Source organism: Stegodyphus dumicola, chromosome 3 (genome assembly GCF_044657685.1).
Source record: "Stegodyphus dumicola isolate Sdum_Otavi_A_Nest chromosome 3, ASM4465768v1".
NCBI classification, from domain to species: domain Eukaryota; kingdom Metazoa; phylum Arthropoda; class Arachnida; order Araneae; family Eresidae; genus Stegodyphus; species Stegodyphus dumicola.
In genome coordinates this window covers 179,743,291-179,764,127 of record NC_140770.1, presented here as the reverse complement: position 1 = coordinate 179,764,127, position 20,837 = coordinate 179,743,291, and the positions used below count along the sequence as shown (strand labels likewise).

The window sequence follows — 20,837 nt, the reverse complement described above, 5'->3', positions numbered from 1 at the left end:
TTTGACATTATGCAAATTGACTTTTCCAAAAAATAAGCTGGTCTAAAACCATTATATGCAAATACGAAATTCAAAAGCAATTACCAATAAAGAGCAAAACAAATATACATTTAACAAAACTGTCATTTAAACAACACTCAAAAATTGGTGGTCTTCGATTATGCTAAACTAAATTTTTAATATCAAGAACGCGAAAAAACTTTTCATACAGATTTCTATAAGTAATAAAATCTGACCTAAACCTTAAATAGCTAAAAACTAAAAACCTATTTAAAACAAAAATGAAAAAAAAAAAAAAAAAAAACTTAAACTAACTCAATTCTTAAGACGACCAAACTGTGTTCCTTTCAGAACAAAGAAGAATTCAAAGCTGCTCTGGAGAAGCTAAAACAAAAATCGACAAATAAAGAATTCTAACTTCTAATGCAATCTCGAGGTTCCTATACTTATATTTGGGAAAGTTTTTATACTCATTATGAAAAAATAAAATAATAAGAAATTTGAATCCCAAATGACAAAATTTGACCAGAATATTTAGTTTCAAAATTTTATATCATTTTCAACTTGCCTTGAGGAATCTGTTAGTTAAATGAGGACAATTCGAGGAAGTAAGTTTAAATGAAGTGCAGCAAAAAATATGTATAATTTTATAGGCTTTATATGAAAGTTGTGGTGTCCATATAATTTTTTTATTATTAAAACACAATTTTGTTATCATTCTGTAATTTATAATTGTTAGGTTGAATACATTTTCTAAAAAAGCGTGAATTAAGTAAATGGCACTTGGAATAAAGGCCAACGCGGAGTGGGACATGGGAACATTTTTTTGAGATACTGTTTTTTACTTCCTTGTAAGAAGTACTGTAATGGCGAAAAACTTTTGTTTCAACGAAAATATCCATTTTGACCGAACACACAAAAAAGAACTTTTTTTTTTCCAAAGGAATTGTAAAATAGATTTAAAATAGATGAAAAAGCGAATTTTCCCTAACGTCTGTACGTATGTCTCACAAAATTCAAAAACGAGTAGTCTTAGAAGATTGACATTTCGTATATGGTGTAAGGATCCTAATTTTTACCAACGTTTATTTTGTTTTAAATCTTTACTATCACTTCTTATTTTCTACTTCCGGCCAGAATTATAAGCTTTAACTTATTTATGCAAATTTGTCTTACGAACGCCAAGTACTTAAGTTATGGCTTTTTGCCAAGCAAGAGAGAGGAAGGAGCTATTAGAAGCAGGCCGCTTGCCATAGTAGTTTTACTCGGTAGCTGGTTGCCTTCAAGGCCAGAGGTTTAATCCTCTTGATAATTTTAAACGTATCGTAGTGTTAGCAGTTCTCTGTACTACATACGGCTTTTTGCTAATATACGGCCAATCTTCAAGTAGGCACTTGTTTATTAATCCAAAGTTAGTTTAGTTAATATTTTTATATTCTTACGTTCAGACCACAAGTGGTTGGTCTCTGTATTACGAAGTCCGGAAATCATTGTAAAGAGAGAAAAATAAAGGGTTTCGTATACCCTTCCTGTGTGTATTGTCTACTTCACAATTTATTGAACATAGCTTGAGTAAGCTCCCTGTTCCGAGTCAGGACAGTTCATGTTTCCAAAGCAAGTAAAGAGGAATACAAGTCCTGATAATGGGGATAAGTTCTAGTTGCGCAAAATCCTTTTTTCACTGTATAATCGGCTACAGCAAACGTATATATATATATATATATATAATTAAAATATAAAATAAGAACTCAGAATTAATGTTTAAAGAAACCAGAAATTGAAATTTATAATTAATAAATTTCAAACAATCATAGAAATACAACAATAAATTTAAAAATGATAAAAAAAAACGTTTCAAACAAGTAAAACCCTTCTTCAAAAATTATGAAATTTAAAGAAAAATGAACAACAACAGATGAATTCAGTCAATCACAATGTCACTTCATCAGGGAGGAGGAACTTTGAAATTAATTGAAATCTCATTTCTACAAAATTCTTGCTTTTCTGTGTCCAGAATCAGCCGATGAAACATTTCAATGTATTTCAATGTGAGACGAAATGCTATAAAATATGTAGGTCATTTGCTATGAAAAACTGAATTGATTGGTGTAATGAACTGAGAAACGATATATACATATATATATATATATAAAACATTTGGCAACACTTTATCAAGAATTCTAAAAATATGCCGCTTTTAAAATATTTGTCAATTTACTGCTGAACCGTTTGTGCTGCAAGTATAAAGAAACTGATTTTAATATTAAAGATCAAAATGAATGAAAAAAAAATTCAACAGAAGTGAGTCCAAGAGCAGACTACGAGTTCAAAGAAAGCATAAAAACTTTTTGTCAAATCCTCTGGTGCGACGCTAAAATCAGAACCCTTCCGTTATTTTTTTATTTATTATTATTTTTTTTAATTTTTAGCTTCAAAGCTTCCATTACAACTTACGTAAAAAATATCCGGAAATGCTTGTAAACCGCATGTGGAAGGAAACAGAGAAAAAAGTACCATTCCTTTTCTGGCCCCAAGGATTTGCCCAGGGACCGCAGGTAGATTTGTTTCTTATTTCGCTTATAAATCGAATAGACAAAATTTTCCATTCATAACATGTAATATGAATGAAAATCCCATAGTTTTTGAATTTTTTTCATTCGTACTTTTGTATACACAAAGGAGGAAACGAAACGTACTTTAAATTTCTCAGATAATTTTTGAGCCAAAAGATAGGAATCTCAGACTCAAAACAATGTCTGATATCACTTTTCTGAAGATCCTTTAGTAAAGCTAGATATTTGTGTCTGCTGCTTATCATGCATATTTGAAAAGTCTGGCCCACTTAAGATAAAAATATTCCGTTTCGAAAAGTATTGCTCCTTCTCGCTTTCAAATAGCTGAGTTTGTTAAATAAAAATTCGTTAAAGTTCTATAAAATATGAAATAAATCAAATGCAAATTTGAAATCAGACCTCAACCTTCGAGATTCAAATTTAAATTAAATATTTAAATAATTAATTAATTAAAATTTATGTATCGCTATGTGCTCTCGTTTTTCCAGTCTGAGAAACATACACACACATATACCTGCAAGTTTTCCATTATTTAATTTTTATTTCATTATTTTTATTAAATTCAGCTATTTGAAATGAATTATTTATTCCATTATTTATTTAATTTTTTAAATAATATATCGCGATAACGTTTGGTGGCAATAATTTAAAAAATGATTTGGCCACAAACGTGATGCAGACGAAAATGCGTGTGTCGTCTGCATCACGAATTATAACAATCAAAAGATTATCACCGCCATAACTCTATCACAAATATTTGATAAAAATACAGCTTATAATAGTCTCATTAGTAAGTATTACTGTGAGATTATTCGGCCCCATTCGCAGCGCCCGTGACACTAACTTTCATATTTTTAAGTAAAAATGTAAAAAAAAAAAAAAACAAAGAAAAGAAAATACCTTGGTCATTGCATGTGCAGAAGTTTGTTCGCAATTTATGGACAGGATTTTCTATTTAAATTTTACCGTTTGCATTTTGAGAAAAAATTTGACATCTTCATCATAATCGTCTCCTATTGTTTCATTTTCATTGGATTTCGGAATAAGAGATTTATTTTGAAATTGGCTTTTATATTTGATAGATGGCTGGAAGGTTGCGCAAATGAAATTTCCAAGAAAAACCTTTCGTGTCAGCAAATTGTAAAACGGTATAAAAATCGAGATTATTGTATTTCAGACAAAGATTATATTAATAATTACATTTGAAATGCAAAACGTTTCGATTTGAAACTAAAAATGTAAAATAAAATGCCCAAAAAAGCGCATCCTAAGAATATTCTAATATCGTTAAATATAAATAAAGTGAGGATTTTGATCTGAAAGAAAATCCACCGGTTCAACGATCCATTACATCGGAACTGGAAAAGTCTTCTCTCAGTGTAAGCAAAATCATTTATAAAGATTTGAAGCTAGAAAAAGGTATTTAAACCTAAAGAAGACCATATGCTTTTGCCAAAGCACATTTCGAAATAAAAAAAAACAAACTGTAGAAAGTTATCTGAAAAAACGCATAGCTACCGATAAATGGAAATTTGCAGTAACTCTTGATGAAGTATGGGTATATTACAGTGACTGTGATAAAAAAAAAAAAAGATAAATTGTATATTGCTCTTCTGATGAAGAAATAGACTGTAGGAAAGGGTTTCCTTAATGTACAGAAATCCATTTTACTTGCAGGATTTTGGTACAACTGTAAATTAAAACTCAAAAAGTCTGAAGTAAGACCAAAACGACACAAGAGGAGTCGAATAAAATTCACATTATGGTGCTAAGAAAAATATATATAAAAAATTCGAGCTAAAGAGCCATGAATCAAGACTATCAGATAGAAAGAAGTTACGACTTTATGAATACAAATTAGTTATGAAAATTGGCTTTGAAGCAAGTAATTTCTCTTGTATGTTAAGCAATGTCAATTGAGAAGTCAGATGGTCTTTGGTTTGAGTCTGCATGACCACTGGTGATCAACAAGTGTCTTTGGATAATGGGTACTTTTCCGCTGGCCGGGCGCAAATGTTGCCAATTGTGAACCAAACGCAAGCCAAGTAACAAGCGAAGCGAATGACAAAACAATCGAAGGAATAAAAATGGAAAACGTTCAACTATAAACAAATATTTATTAATAGTAAGCAAAACAAAATTTACTATAAACAAATATTAATTAATTGTAAACAAAACAGTCTTACCCAAAAAAGAATGCTTGTAATTATTGGTTTTTCCATAATACGGTGATGTCCTTGAGAATTTTTTTCTGAAATGGATCGTTTATGATGGCGAGATGTTCCCCGATGTTTCTTATTTCTTCATTTGCCACTGCCCCAAAGTCGTTCGATTTTCTGAGCGTTTACACCAATGTCGGGATCAACAAAATTGTACCTGTGATTGAATTTGAAATGCTGTAGACCAGCTTCTTCCCTTTCAGATGTGCAATAGCCCTTACATAAATCGGAATAGACGATTGACTCATCTTCGATGTGATTTGTTATCGCATCTAACAGTACTGGTAAAGAACGGTTTGTAATTTTAACTACAAAGCATTCGTCCGTTTCGCGGCAAACGCCACCGAGTATCCACTGTGGTGGAAGAGATTGACCGGCATTATTCTTTGGTTTTGTAAATAAGTTCTCGTCTATCTCAACTATTTTTTCAGGATCACCGATTTTTTTTCTTTTTTGCTCACGTTCCGCTAATACTTCTACACAAATTTCTCTTAAGTAGTTTTTCCAATCTACAACTGTATTACGACTCATATCTAGTTGTTGTTCAGACCATTTTACTGATGTCATATCTTCGCAGCAGAAGTAAATATATCTGTATAAGGTGTTAAGGTGTATAAGGTGTTAGAAAACTCAATCTGGATGTTTTGAAGCACGTACCATTGCGAATGCCATTCTTCGTGAAGACAGTTTTATTTGATGATTCTGATCGCATGTTGCATTCTTTGCCAATATACCTTTTTCTTGAAAAAAAAAAAAAAGAGACTGAATCTTCTTCAGTTCTGGCTACATCACGAATTTTCATCATTTTTTAAAACAAAAATTAAGATGGAAGAAAAAAAAGGAAACGTGCTTTGTTTTGAATGAATTCAAAGAATACAGCACATGTTCCTGAAGGAACATTCCCCTTATGGTTGCAAAAAATTTGGCGGAATTCTACTGGCTTGCGCCCGGCTAACTGAAAAGTACCGGATACTGTACCAGCCATTGTAAGCCCTTCATCAGCATAAAGATTTTAATTTCCATTAAAGATATAGTTGTCGTGTTCTTGACATTATATTTCATTTAAATACTAAAGTTTGAGAATAAGGAAATCTGTAACTGAGGAGCTTGCATCCTTGTCAGCACATTCGAATATTTATATTACTAAAAAAAAAAAAAAAAAAAAAAAAAAAAAAAAAAAAAAAAAAAAAACGACTTCCTTAAAGCTTTTTTAAATGTGTCTAAATATAAGCTTTCTTTCCTCTTTACTTAAAGTCAGATTGAATCGAATTCCAAAACGCACTGACATCCAATGAATTGCTATTATTGAAGAACTTGAGATTTATTAAATATATTACATATGCACGTTCTTCAGATTATACTTTACGAAAATAATAAGTTTGTGTAGATGTCAGACTGTGACTGAGAAGCTTGCATTCCAATAAGCATTTCCGAATGCTCATTAAACGGCGTTCTTAAACTATTTTAAAAAAACACCTAAATATATGTCTCTTTCATCCTTGCCTTTATGCTGGCAGAGATCTATACCCTACTGCTTCAGGGACACAAAAAGATTGAGCCTGAAATCGTCACTGTTCCCGATGGCATATACATTCGGTGACACGCTTAACTGGTTGGGGGGGGGGGAGGGTGGCATAAGGCATCCTTTTCAAGTAGACCAACCCACGCAATAACTTTCGGTAGCATCAATATGACCACTGAAATCTGCAGAGTCGTAGGACTGCCCATTATATGTTTATCTCTGTTTAGTCAGGACCCCAGAGTGACAGTTCAGCTAGATGGCAGTAGTGAGATAAATTTCAGTATTCGTCGCTAGGTACTGGGATCCCTAGAGGTGTGGTATTATAGGCGAACGCTTTTAGTATCTCTCTCGGAGGTTGCCTTTGATGGAATCCAACCTCCAGCTAAAGGCGGCGATGGTTTCAGTCCTTGCAGTGTCATAACCAGTTAGTGGAACAATTATGTAATAGTGACATCTTCCTTCATGAAATCCAGAATATATCTGAATTTCCAAACTCACTAGTATCCTATGCGTTGTTATTACTTGCATAACTTTATTTAGATATACAAGTACACTACGAAAAAAAAAGGTCAGTTTTATATCTCCCATTCTACTGGGCCGAGTGACGAAATTCAACTTGCGTTTTTCATATCTCGAAAGCGCGACTTAGGATATGTATTAGATTTATATATCGTGTTGTCCTAATGTAAGTATTTTGATACAAAATCGAAATTCTGAAATGATACGCCGATGTTTTTCCATATTTCGATTCTACGTTTCAAATTATGCCAAACTACCAAGTTTTGTAAAAATTGCACGAATATTTTTTAAAAAATTAACTCTCAAAATTTTAGCTCCAAAAAATTAGAGTTTTTTATTCACAATTTCCTAAGAGAGAATTTATATATTGGCGCGTTACGAAATTTGGCGTATTTATTATAAGCGATAATAACGAAAATGAGGTTTACGCACTATGTTAAAATTATCTGAAAGAATGAACCCATGGATTAATGAGAAAAAAGAAAGTAAGTAGGTTGCTAAAAATTAATAATTTCGCCAACTGAATTATTGAAAAATATGCGCCAAGAAAAATTTTTTAATTTCTCCAAAAATTTCTCACTAAAACTCATAAAATTTAGTATCTAGGTATAGTCTGTGTCGGTAATCGAAATATGGGAAAAAATGGAGTGTCATTTTAGACAAAGTTCCCATTTTGTATCAAAATACCTATATTAGAACAATGGTACAGATGTTTTATGATTGGATACTCAGTTTTATTTTTATATTTTTTTCATAATTAGAGACTTTTTATAGATACAGATTTATTTATACATAGATTTTGATAAATGTATATTTAGACATATTTTCAAGAATATGTAACATAATTTTTATGTATTAATTTTTATTATGTATATTAATCTCGTGCATTAATTTTCAGCAATGTAGTATCAATGTATTAATTTCAGTAATACAGTATTTATATTTTAATTTCAGTAATGTAGTAACATTATCATACAGGGGAAGTTAGAGTTATAAGGCATTTCTCCCATCTTCTTAGCATGCCTTCGTTGTGTAGTGGTCAGCACACTCGAAGCGTATTCGAGAGGTCCGTGGTTTGATTTCCGGCAAGGGCATTGCTCATTTTTCATGTCTCCTGCTTCGAAATAACCTAAAGTCTATACAGAGTAAACGCGTAATTTTACATATAAACTTGTCTTGATAATAGCTACCAAATAAAGATTGAGACACAAAACACTCTTTCACTCTTTTTTAAAGCAAAACACTATAAAATGTTTGTGATATGAATTTTTAAGTAATATGTGTAATAATTTTTTTAATGAAATTATTCTACTCTGTGTATAACAAAGTACTAGGACAGCAGTTGTTGTAATGGAAGAATGCAAAGTATAGTTCTCAACTGAAAATCGTGTACTAACTGAAGAATAAAATGTATAATTTATCAGATAACAATGTGAAGAAATGTTTCATCTGAAATATAACTAGGCGACTGAGATTTATAAATCACAGTCCTGAAGTATGTATAGCTCAGTAGCCTTTAGCGCACATTCCACATTGAATTGAATTTCACTGCAAGCTTCATATTTCGAATAAGATTTCGAATAATTTTCAGTAACGCAGTATTTATGTATTAACTTTCAATAATGTAGTATTTATGTATTAATTGTCAGTAATGTATTATTTATGTATTAATTGTTAGTAATGTAGTATTTATGTATTAATTTCCAGTAATGTAGTATTTATATATTAATTTTTAGTAATGTAGTATTTATGTATTAATTTTCAGTAATACATTATCATTAGCATACAGACTAATGTAGACTAATCTTCTAATTTTGCATACACACCTGTTTTTATAGCAGCTTCCAAATAAAGAATGCGACCTCTAAAACAAGGCACTTTATAATTTTATGTGATGTGAATTTTTAAAAAACATACATAGCACACATTTTTAAATGAAAGCAATTTACTCTCTATATGAAAAAGCACTAGAACTGCAGTTGGTGTAATGGAAGAATGCAAAGTATAATTCTCAAATGAAAATCGTATCCTAGCTGAAGAATAAAATATATGATTTATCAGATAATAATGTGAAGAAATGTTTCAGCTAAAAATAGCTATATGAATGTGGTTTATTAATTACAATCCTAAAGTATGTGCAGGAAATAGCTCTGTCCTTTAGCGCACATTCCACATTCCATCGAATTTCACTGCAAGCTTCAGACTTTGAATAAGATAAATGGATGAAAGATGGCGAAAAGCTGTGATATTTCATGAACAAGGAACAGATGATCGTTTTGCTCTACGAACTTTCATCAAAGATGTAGTTCTTTCCTGGGTAAGATACATTTTGATAACAGTTCGTATTCCGCTCAATGCGAAATAGTAGTTCATATTCCAAGTAAACGCATCTGGTCATGGAAAAAAATATTTTTCTTGAGTTTCACGTCTGCATATTTCCCCATTTGCTTTGCGAGTTCATATCTATATTGATTTTCTGTAAAGAATCTTTTGCGATGAAAAAAAAAAAAGAGAAAAATGCAGGAAATTTATTCCTAGTTTCGAATGGATGATATTTTCTCCGTCTTCCTTTATTTTTTTCGGATAACTTTCTTCTGCTTTCATTTTTTTTTCTTTCATTTTAGTTTCTTATATAATTCTTTTCGTATAAGGTTCAGTATTGGGTTTCTTTCAATCGCATGATACAAATTCTGTGTCTTAAATGTATTTATTTTAGTCCTGCCTTTCACGAAGTTTTCTTTCAATTTCTGTTTTGGCTGTTTTATTCGGTTCCGATAAGCAAAATTTTTAGCTTTTTACGTCTTTTTAGCGATTGTAAATTTAATAAAAATTGCAGCGCGTAAAATGCGTTTGTATCTGCCGCGTTTTATCAGAAATTAGGTTATACACTGCAGCATCAAGAATGAAAAATATATATATATCAGCGTACTCTACGAATAATTCAAAGATAACATAGATCCGGAAAGTGCATTTAGCTACTTAGGGTTTCTTCCCAAATAACTGAAATTGCCAAACATATGACGAACGTAAGCTTACATTTAAACTGAAAAAAGTAATCTAATTCTTAGGTTTAGATTTGATTCATATATCTTAACCGTTTTTATAGCTAATTTTGTGATAATATTAAAACATTTTATACTCCCTTTCACAAAGGGAGGAAAGACAAATTAAAATAACTGCATTCTTATCTTAACTACATATAAAGCGATAATATATATTCCGCATAGCAAACGTGAAAATAATACTCATTTAAATATTCATATAAAATTTTGTATTATAATAATTGTTTTAGCTTTTTTCTATTTTCTATTTTTTTTTAATCTCTTTCAAATAATTGAATATTTATCCATTTTAGAAGAAATGAGGATTTTTAAAAAATTATATTTAATTTATATTTCCTTCTTTCTTTCTTTATTTTTGTTTATATATTTATTTATTTTTATATGCATTTATTTATTTATTGTGTGTGAGTGTATATGCGTTAGAAAAGTATCACCAGCTATTTCATCTATAGTGTTATGATATCCAGTACATATCAGTTTTATAGTTTCATAAAATGTGTTCTAGAAATTAGCCCAGGACACTTTAAAAAAGTACAAAAAACCTTTTGTGCAGATTTACATAAATATTTGCTTACTCAGTTTCGATTCATATCTTAGCTCATTTTGCGTGTGTACGGGTTCGTAATAGATTGTATGCACAAAAGTCTCATTATGGATAAGTACAATTTATTTTTATCAAAAGATGTATTTCAGGGTTCTCGATTTTTCTACAGAAATATTCGTACAAGTTTTCACAGTATCACACAATAGAACCAGTAGTTACACTTCAATCTACTATGAGCATTAAACACAAAGCTATGCAAAGCACATATAAATAGAAAGGTAATTCGATCTCACGCTGGATTAACAACTCGTAAAAATAATAACAAAAATTAAACAACTAACTGAGAGCAGATGCTAACTCTCTCCGGCCTTATATAGTTTTCAACTGGCTGCCGAGATATTTCTAGTACTTTCTGCTTTTCGAAATTACTGGAAAGCAATAGAAGGCTCGAATTACAGTTGCAGCTAATATAGTGATCAGTTACATTTATTCAGGTGCAACACTCATTACGGTGATACAGAGACCGGATTCAAATGTCGCCAAATAGTCGCCAAGTTTGGCGACTTTTTTTTTTTTTTTAATTAGGGGACAAAAATCACCCAAACTTGGCGAGATATCGCCAAATTAACGAGATACTCATGTACTCAATATTAATTGGACGTTATAAGTGTTTATTGTCTGCCTATCTCATTATCTACTCAGGCCAAAGTAAATATGTATCCAAAGTACCTATGCAAATAAATTATTATTAATTCTACCATTAAGCTTATATGCGAACGCCCTTGTTTGGTCACGTCGAAAACATCATATTCTGCATTAGTATATTCCCAATGCAGACCTCGTACTTTGGAGAGGTGCGGTTATCTGATGACACCCGATTTGTCATAAAAAGCCGTCCGGTTTTCCGGCACTGCATTCACCTGTCACTGCCTATTAAATGGACGTCTCCCTGTATTCTTTCGTTTCCGGCATAGCTTCTGTCTTTAGTTTTTTAGCTTCTGTCTTTAGTTGTTTCTGTCTTTAGTGCATTAGGCAGAAAAATACAACAGTTTTACATATATTTCCACTAAAATCATCCTTCTATGTACTAAATTCGCAAAAATATGTATCTGTGTATTTATTTATTTGTTTTGTGTGTATATGTGTTAGATAAGTATCATCAGCTATTTCATCAATATCTGATATGATATCCACTATATGTGAGTTTTATAGTTTCATGAAATATGTTCTAGAAATTATTCCTAGGACACTTTAATAAATAAATAATTTAATAACTATGATTAATAAAGTTCAAGGACCTTTTGCGAAAATTTGCATGAATATTTGCTTCCTCATTTACGAATCATATCTTGGCTCATGTTATCAATGAATAGTCTTGAATTCTGCAATTGTAGCAAACTCCCCCCACCCACCAAAAAGAACTGCATAACTCTTCCTCTCCATTCATTTTCATTTTGACTTCGTCGGATAGATTCTGCGATTGAACTTCGAATCTACGCTATTGGCGTGAATAAAAATGCAACTAACAATGCAGTGTCTTGACTCCGTAAACAACAAAATCTATATAACTCTAACTGTATTACAGATATTTAAAATCGATAACAGTTACATATACTATAAAATTATTTGCATTAAACGCAGGAGAATATTTATCTTAATATACATTCAAAATATCTAGAAATATTTTAACCATATATTAACAGAGTTTCTGTTCAAATCTTTAAAATGTTTTAAGTTGATTTAAATATTTTAGGAAATTAAAAAAATGCCTGTCTCGAAAATGCGCACAATATTAATTTTAAATTCCTGAGAAGAAATTTTCTTTTCTTTCAAATAAAATTTAATGCTTCTATGTTACAACGTTATGCAACCTATCACCATCTGTAATCTTAATGTTCTTTGCATATGTTTCGGTTTATGTTTCTTATGTAAATATATTAAAGTTATTTCTGAGTCGTTATTATGGAAAAATTCCCTTTCAAGTTCCACAATTCAATATATGCTATGTTTTAAACGTGTAAATACGAGAATATAGGAACAGAATAATTTCGTTTATTGTTAAAAATATTATGACAAAGAGCATAATTTCAGACTGCTCGATTAAAAGTTTCGTCAAGATCGTTCTACGAGAAACTAATTGGTTACACATGGGAACATGTTGAGAAAAACTACACACCTAGATTGTCTGCTGGGATCTCAAACCGGAAAAAGCTGTTGTGGATATGTAGGCTGTATTTGCAGACTACTTAAATATAAGCACATTTGCTGGGCAGTCACATTCATTATACGTTGGGGGGTAGAGGGTAAACAGAGTGTAGAAAGACACAATACCTATTTTGCCGACTTAGGTTTTGGCACATTCGTAATCAAATAATTGACCAAATCATGAATTTCAGGAAAATTATTGGGCAAACAATAAATTAAGTTGTAGAAAATTCTACCTGAATTTTTTAGGTTATTTAAATATGGGAAAGCACATGAGAGTTATCGATCTGTAGAAAGGATGCCTTTCGAGGAGGACTTTCTAAATAAAACTTGGCTTGTATTCATGGGGAAAACCACGAAATTAACCATGCAGTCAAGCAGCTCATCTATTCTCGAACTCAGGTCAAACTACCAGTATTCAGTTGCCTTAACAAGCGGCCACTGATGGGGCTGTTATTTAAGGTCGTGTCAGTGATAGTAAAGGTTGTATAGTCTTAAACAGGTGTTCGTCGGAAAAAAAAATTATGGCCAATATTAGGCTTGAGGAATGTTAGAAACCACATCCCGTGTTACAAAAAATAGAAGCAAACTTGGAACTCAAGGTTCCAAAATACGCTACTTATTAAAAACTTAAAAAAGCCAACTTAAAAAAATATATGCAGGTGTTGAAAATATACCAGTGAAAGCAGCACCAAAACCAGAGCTAAAAAACATTAATTGTTTAATCGAATTAGAAGCAACTTTTAATACAAATGCCCCAAAATGTACGTGTCAGCTTTATACATGATGATGGCAGAAGATCGATTAACATATTTATATTTTTATTTATGTGTAAACGTAAACTCTGTTCACATTAACATATAACTGTAGTCACGAAATTTCTGGTATCTTCGAAAAAATGGCAGTTGACTTCGCAAACAACAAAATCTATATAACTCTGACTGTATTACAGATATTTAAAATCGATAACAGTTACATATACTATAAAATTATTTGCATTAAACGCAGGAGAATATTTATCTTAATATAAATTCAAAATATCTAGAAATATTTTAACCATATATTAAATCAATAACAGAAACATATACTATAAAACTATTTGCATTAAATGCAGGAGAATATTTATCTTAATATACATTCAAAATATCTAGAAATATTTTAACCATATATTAACAGAGTTTCTGTTCAAATCTTTAAAATGTTTTAAGTTGATTTAAATATTTTAGGAAATTAAAAAAATGCCTGTCTCGAAAATGTGCACAATATTAATTTTAAATTCCTGAGAAGAAATTTTCTTTTCTTTCAAATAAAATTTAATGGCAATCACAGACTGCAAAAGAATTAACGACGAAAGGATTTTATCTAACGTAATAAAAGCATGAAAGCTTTGTAAGTTCTGGCTATTTCTAACATTTATTAGATTTAGTGGAACGTGAAGAACGTAATGGAATCTTGACTGAAAAGCAAGTTTTTACTTAACCCATTGCAAGGGGTTTAAAATATATTTACATATTTTTATTACAATGGATAAATGAAAGTTTGCTTTTGTTTTTATTTATATTATTAAATTTACTCAAGCTGTCACTTAGTTTAACTGAAAAATCAAACACATATTTCTGGCCTGCAAAACAGCTGCAACTTGCTTTCTCATGGATCCCGAGGATTCTTGGTAGGTGACTGGAGACAGGTTGTACCAAATGTCTAAGCAGCGGTCACGCAAAGTCGAGATATTCAGACATGGTGGTGTTGGAGCTCTGAGCTTTCGCTCTATGTCATCCTAAATGTGCTCTATCGGGTTAATTTACGGCGAATTAGGTGGCCAGGACATAAATTGGAATTGATCCATATGTTCCTTGAACCCATCCAGCACAATTCGGGCCTTATGACATAGGGCGTTGTCCTGTTGGAAGATTCCATTCCTAATTGGGAAGACAGATGCCATGTAAGGGTGTAACTGATCTGCAGTTATGTTCCGATTGTCGACAGATTTCAATGTGTGCTTTACCCTAATTAAGTTTCCCATAACTACGAGCTGCCCATGAAAACTTCCTCCAATACTTACATCACCAGCCTGTGTATGACGTGCTCTTTGAAAAATACTTCTTCAATATATCTTTTTCGAAGTAAAAGGAATTTTCAGTATCAAAGGCAGGAGAGAATATTTTCATGTCCGCGAAAAACGAAAGCCACACATTGCTTCAAAACTCCAATATAGCAAAGGATTTCGAGAACAATGGATAAGCAAAATATCAAATCTGTCTAACACAAGAGCTGTGAATCCAGATATGGTTATGGAATTTCATACTCGAGAAACTTTTATCCGAATTTGAAAACCCATTTCCAGGATGAAAAGTAAAAACGAAATCATGATACCAGCTTTAATTCGCTGCTTTTTTATGGATATAATACACTTTTATCAGGCCAGAAATGTTAAAATTACATAAAATATGTTATTACATTTAAAAAGGTGGGTATAAGCTAATTTTCGAATACTTAAAACCTTAAGAGTTACTGATATACTCAGGGAAATCCATCTGAAGGATGCGAAAGAACAATTTGTGAAGGCTTAAAACTGAAATCTACTAGCCGTTTCTGCTAACATATTAAAATACTACATGTACTGATACATAGAAAATACATACAAAAAATTTATGTACCGATTTTAATGAATTCAGCTAGTGTACGTTCATAAGAATATTAATTAATTTTAGTAATAAATCAAAGGTACTGCTTTTCAGTCTTTTCAGATTAGCTGTTCTAGATGTAGAATGCTATAGAAATTATTCAGTCAGCAGTATTAGAAATACAACACATTACTAATTCGTTTAATATGACGAATACTTTTAATTATGCTTCGGAAACGATTGGATGGAGAAATCGGTTTTAAAGCTCTCTCTCTATATTTATACATAGGTATGTGCATATATATATAATTTTAAATTAATTTACATCGTGTCAGGAAATTCCTGATATGCATATGAGTTTCCTAAATTTGGAGAATAAAATATTTACGTTTAATTTCATTTTTACATCTGATTTGTATATGCATAGTGAGAACGAAACACGATGTCCGAAGAGTTGAAAGGATTATGAATAAGCTAATCCCCCCCGAATAGTCGGTATTGTTTCATCATGTTTTCAATTGTTCATTTTAGGTAAATCGTTCTATATGGCTGTAATTATTATTAGCAATTTTTGCGTCAGAATTATATGCAATTGCTATTAGACTTTGCTTGAAAAGCAATTTTTCCATCCAGATTTTCCTTTTACTATCTAATACATTAAAAAAATCTAAACAATTTAAAATTTAAAAAGAAAATTGTTAAATTTTACTCAAAAAATACGAATTTGTAAATCGGAATTCATTTAGATTTAAAATTGTTATTCATTTACTTTAGTCGCTTTCTTAATTTTGCTTCGAATATACGAATTTTAATAGGGTAATAGTACTCCTCTTTAATAGTATTCCACTTTAATTATAATTATGTTAAATTAAATCATTGCAGCCTAGGTGCAAGATTCTTTATATTCATTCCTTTTCTTATTTATTTATGCATTACATTTGTTTATTTAGTATTTATTTGTTATATATATATATAATAAGAATAACATATACCATATAATATATACTAGAAAGCCCGGCCGCATACGAAATGATCGCTGTTGTAGACATTATAAATTGTAATTAAAATGATTTGTGCAAATGTGTCTGCTAATTTAAACTGAATTACATAGGGCAGGCGGCGAAGACGCACCTTTGCTTACTGCCCCACCGGGTTTCCCCCTTCTACTTTCTTAATTGCTTAAAGTAGAGTGCAATGAAGGAAACCATTGGCGGTACATTTTTTAAGAGCCACCGCTAGCTCAATGAATAAAGGTGATTTAAATAATGAAATGTTAATTCACATGTCAAAGATCTCTTTGTGCACAACATTTCTTGTGTAGATCTTTCCGTCATTTTTAAGCTCGCCTTGCAAAGGACCATCAATTATTTTGAATTTTACGTCTGTTCTTTGACAAGCTCTTGAACAGGCAACATAAAGTTGACCGTGTCCAAATGCAGGCTTAGGTAAAAACATGCAAACACGCTTAAGCCTTTGGCCCTCAGACTTATGGATGGTCATAGCAAAGGCAAGTTTTACAGGAAATTGTCTACGTCTCAATTGAAACGGCAACCCTGTGCCGTGGCAACTTTACTCCAATGGCTAGTACAGTTATGCAAGCAATAAATAAACTATCGGCGACTAACAGACACTTAAGCCGCATATATATATGGGGTGAAGTAACATTATCTCCTCCGAAACGGCTGGCTCCCGGGTTTAGCGAAGCACACCGTTGGATTCCGCTGGTCCGTGGCACACCATTTTGACCATTCGCGTCTTCTTGAGATATTAACTAGCCGAGATATAATTAAAAACTAATTTTTCCCTACGTTTCCTCTACATTTTCCACTTTCTTTCTTCGGTTTTCCCTATTAGCGGAATTTGGCTACGTGCCAAATTCTTTTTTCTCGAATATCTACGGAACGGCGCCAAAATTCTCCGAATCCATCGATACCGTTTTCATCTTCGTACGACTTTAATCGGCCGAGATATTAATTAAAAACTGCGAAAACGTTAGTTTGCGCGCTTATTTTTCCGAGTGGCAACAATAAACTATCGGCGACACACACTTTAGCCGCTTATATATATAAAGATGTCTGAATGTATTATTTGGGATATGTTAGTCTAGGTTTTAATAAACATAGGTATAACTGGTGTTGACGCAAACATAGATTTTTTCGTCCTTTTCATTCTTTTTTTTTTTCCATGGAAGAGCTTAGTGATAATTAATAATTTTAGCAGTAATCATATAAAATATTTCTGTGATAAATCTCATTTTTTCTCTCTACCTGTGCAACGGAACGTGGTGAATCGTTCTCAAAGACCATCGAATAAAAATAAAAAAAAAAAAATAAAAAAAAACTTAATAGCAAAGGACAGGGGGTAGATGGAAGAAACTGAACATAAAGCATATTGAATAAATTCGTCAAGAAATAGTTAACACAGGTCTAGGTAGACAAGACAATTATATCTAATATATTCATTACCTTAAAAACACCTAACAGAAGGATCTGGTTTTAAAAATGTAAAAGGCCATGGAACTTTCAGAAAACTGATTATATATCATTTACAGATCGTTTTGTGATAGAAAATTGTTTATAAATAATCATAATGATAACCATAACAATAATAATAAACTGCAAATGTTTATAAGATTTATTGATTAACTATATCGTGAATTAAATACATTTTTATTTAAATCAACCAGATTGAAAAACGGATATTAAAAATTGAGTTTTTCACTTTTAAATCGCTTAAATTGTTAAGAAATAATAGACAGATTAATTTTTTATGTTAAGAAAATTAACATAAAAATATACTGTTAATAAATCACAGAGAGATAAATTAAAATAAATAAAAGACAGATTATCAGATTAAAATAAAATTAAAAGAATGCTAAATAATCGTGGATACTTTTGGAAATTTTTATGTTTTTGAACTTTGTATGCTTATAGAAAACGTTACGTTTCACAAAATGCAAACTTGTATATATCATTTTAAAGAGAATTTATTACTGGATTCAATACAAAACACAAAATTCAATTATTTGCAATAAAAAAGTTAAACGATAATAGTGTTCGATATACATTACATAGTGATGATTGCAGTGAGTTATCAGTACTTAGCAGGGTACCCTTTATTTTTGATTACAGCTTCACATCGACGTTTCATTGAGCTGACAAGAGTTTTAAACTCTTCTTTCGTTATTACATGATGCCAGGAAACAATTATAGCCTCAATTAGTTCCCTTTTATTTGATGGGCGCCTCAGTCGGACAAGAGGTTTCAAACGGTGCCACAAATTTTCGATAGGATTGAGGTCAGGACTGTTTCCTGGCCATGACAACAATTTAATGCTCTTTATACGAAACCACTCTTTCGATATTTTGGCCGTGTGGCAAGGAGCAGAATTCTGCTGAAAAATGAATGAAGCATTGTTGGGAAACAGATCTCTGATGGAAGGTAGAAGTTTTGGTTCTAGAATAGTGTCAATGTATTTTCTGGCATTCAGTGTCCCATCGATGACATGAAGGCGACCAATACCATCTGCTGACATGCATGACCAAATCATAACACTAACTGGGTTCTTCACAGTTGCTTGAATGCAGTCAGGATGTAGTTCTTCTCCTATTCTACGTCTTACATATTTTCGCCCATCACTACCGAATAACGATATCTTAGTTTCATCACTCCATATAACTTGTGACCACTGATCATCTGTCCAATTAATGTGTTCCTTTGCCCACTGTAGTCTTTTTTTTTTTTTTTTTTTTTTTTTTTTTTTTCGTTGCTGAAAATTAAGATAAGGCATTTTTTGTCGAATTCTACCTCTCAGTCGAACATCTGTTAATCTTCTCCTGATTGTTCTTCAACTGACAGAAGCACCAGCATCATTCAGATTACTTCTGATGGCCGCTGATGACATTTTTCTATCTTGAAGACATAGTCTTTTTATTCTTCTGTCATCAATAGATGTGGTGCACCTTATTCGGACTTTTCCTTCTTTGTTTTTTTATTGAATTTGTCTCCTGATATCGTAAACAAAACTTTCGGACTCCAGATGTAGTCACTGAACCACCCACCTGTCTTGCAATTTCAGCATAGGAAAGACCATTTTCTCGTAACACAATAATATTACATCTCTTTCTAGGTGTCCAATCTACTCTTTTATTTGATGTCATTGCTTCTTGACTAAATATTAAAAATTTTTACAAAACTTCCTCCTTGTAATTGCAGTGTATAAGAAACAGATCCTCCTTCTACAGAACAAAGCAAAATAATGAATTGTTTCAAGTGTAAACATGATGTCAGCTTCTACTGGCATTTACTAACATTTGATTTCTCAGAACAAGAACAGTGATTGGTCAGGAAAGCTAGACATTACAAACCACTTCATAGCTGTGTTTTTATATATATTAAATTACATGTAACATTTTTGAACGTAACATTTTCTATAAGCATACAAAGTTCAAAAACATAAAAATTTCGAAAAGTGTCCACAATTTTGGCCACCACTGTAGGTAACGTTTAATTTCCAGATACTTATTCCGACTCATACTTGCTCTAACACACAGAATGTTCATGTCTTTATTTTCGCACCAATATAATTGTTCTTGCGGAAGTGAATGATAGCCAGTGAATAGAAGTATTCCAATAAATTTTTTAGGCAGTTATTAGAAAGCTGAAATTGATGATTGTTTTTCTGTCTGGCGTATATTACAGACTGCTGGACAATATAGGTGACAGTTTCATTATCAAAAAGTATTTCAAAACACTCTACCGGGGATTTCCCCTGAGTTTTCTAATGACATCATTTCGCCTTCTCTCTATAAAGTCAGAATTTTCATATGGTTTCGAGTACTTAGGTTCCTTCTTTTTCCAATTGGAAGTCAATACTTTTCTCTTTTTAGGTGGTAAGCCGGTACCTTTTGTTACTTCATTTGCTGAAGATTCAGTTGCATTCACTAAAACATTTTCCTCAAATCCTGCCACACGGTGAATTTCAACACACCCGGCAATCTCAAGTGGTTCTTCATCATCAATTACGTTGTAATCCAATGTCCTCATTATCTGAAATCTTATCAACCCGCTCTGTTGGAATTTCAACAATATCTATGGGGCTATTATCGTCGTCATCGTCAGATGCAAAAAAATTCATCAGAATTTACAATTTCTTCTATTTCTTTTAAAGAAAAATATCTTTTAACCGACATTTCCTAGTTTTTTTTTTTTTTTTTTTTTTTTTTTTTTTTTTTTTTTTACAATTTTAGTCGGTATCAGCCATGATCCCCAAATGGGGATGGATCCTTGTACCCATCCAAATTACTGTATGAGGATAAATAATATATAAATACATTAATTACTTACCAGTGATCAAGGGAAATTCAGTACAACAAAAATAATTGTTCCTAAGTAACTTTTTTGTGCTTTGAAAATAACCGTATTATTTTTCTTGTGAAAAGTAACGAGAGAGCAAAAAAATAAACTCGTGAGCTCAACTAACCGAGTCCACGTGTTTTTTTTAAGAGTTCTACCCTTAGTTGCAATCTTCAGGAAAGCATGACTACCCGTAAGGGACACCCAGGTGCAGC

The 20,837-nt window shown here is 31.7% G+C and overlaps 1 long non-coding RNA gene across 1 annotated transcript in view; it reads left to right on the top strand.

Moving 5' to 3' along the window:
* The window catches only part of LOC146998222 (uncharacterized), a 720,447-nt gene that overhangs the window by 434,907 nt on the left and 264,703 nt on the right, over positions 1-20,837 (top strand). The gene's annotated exons all lie outside the window — the stretch shown is intronic.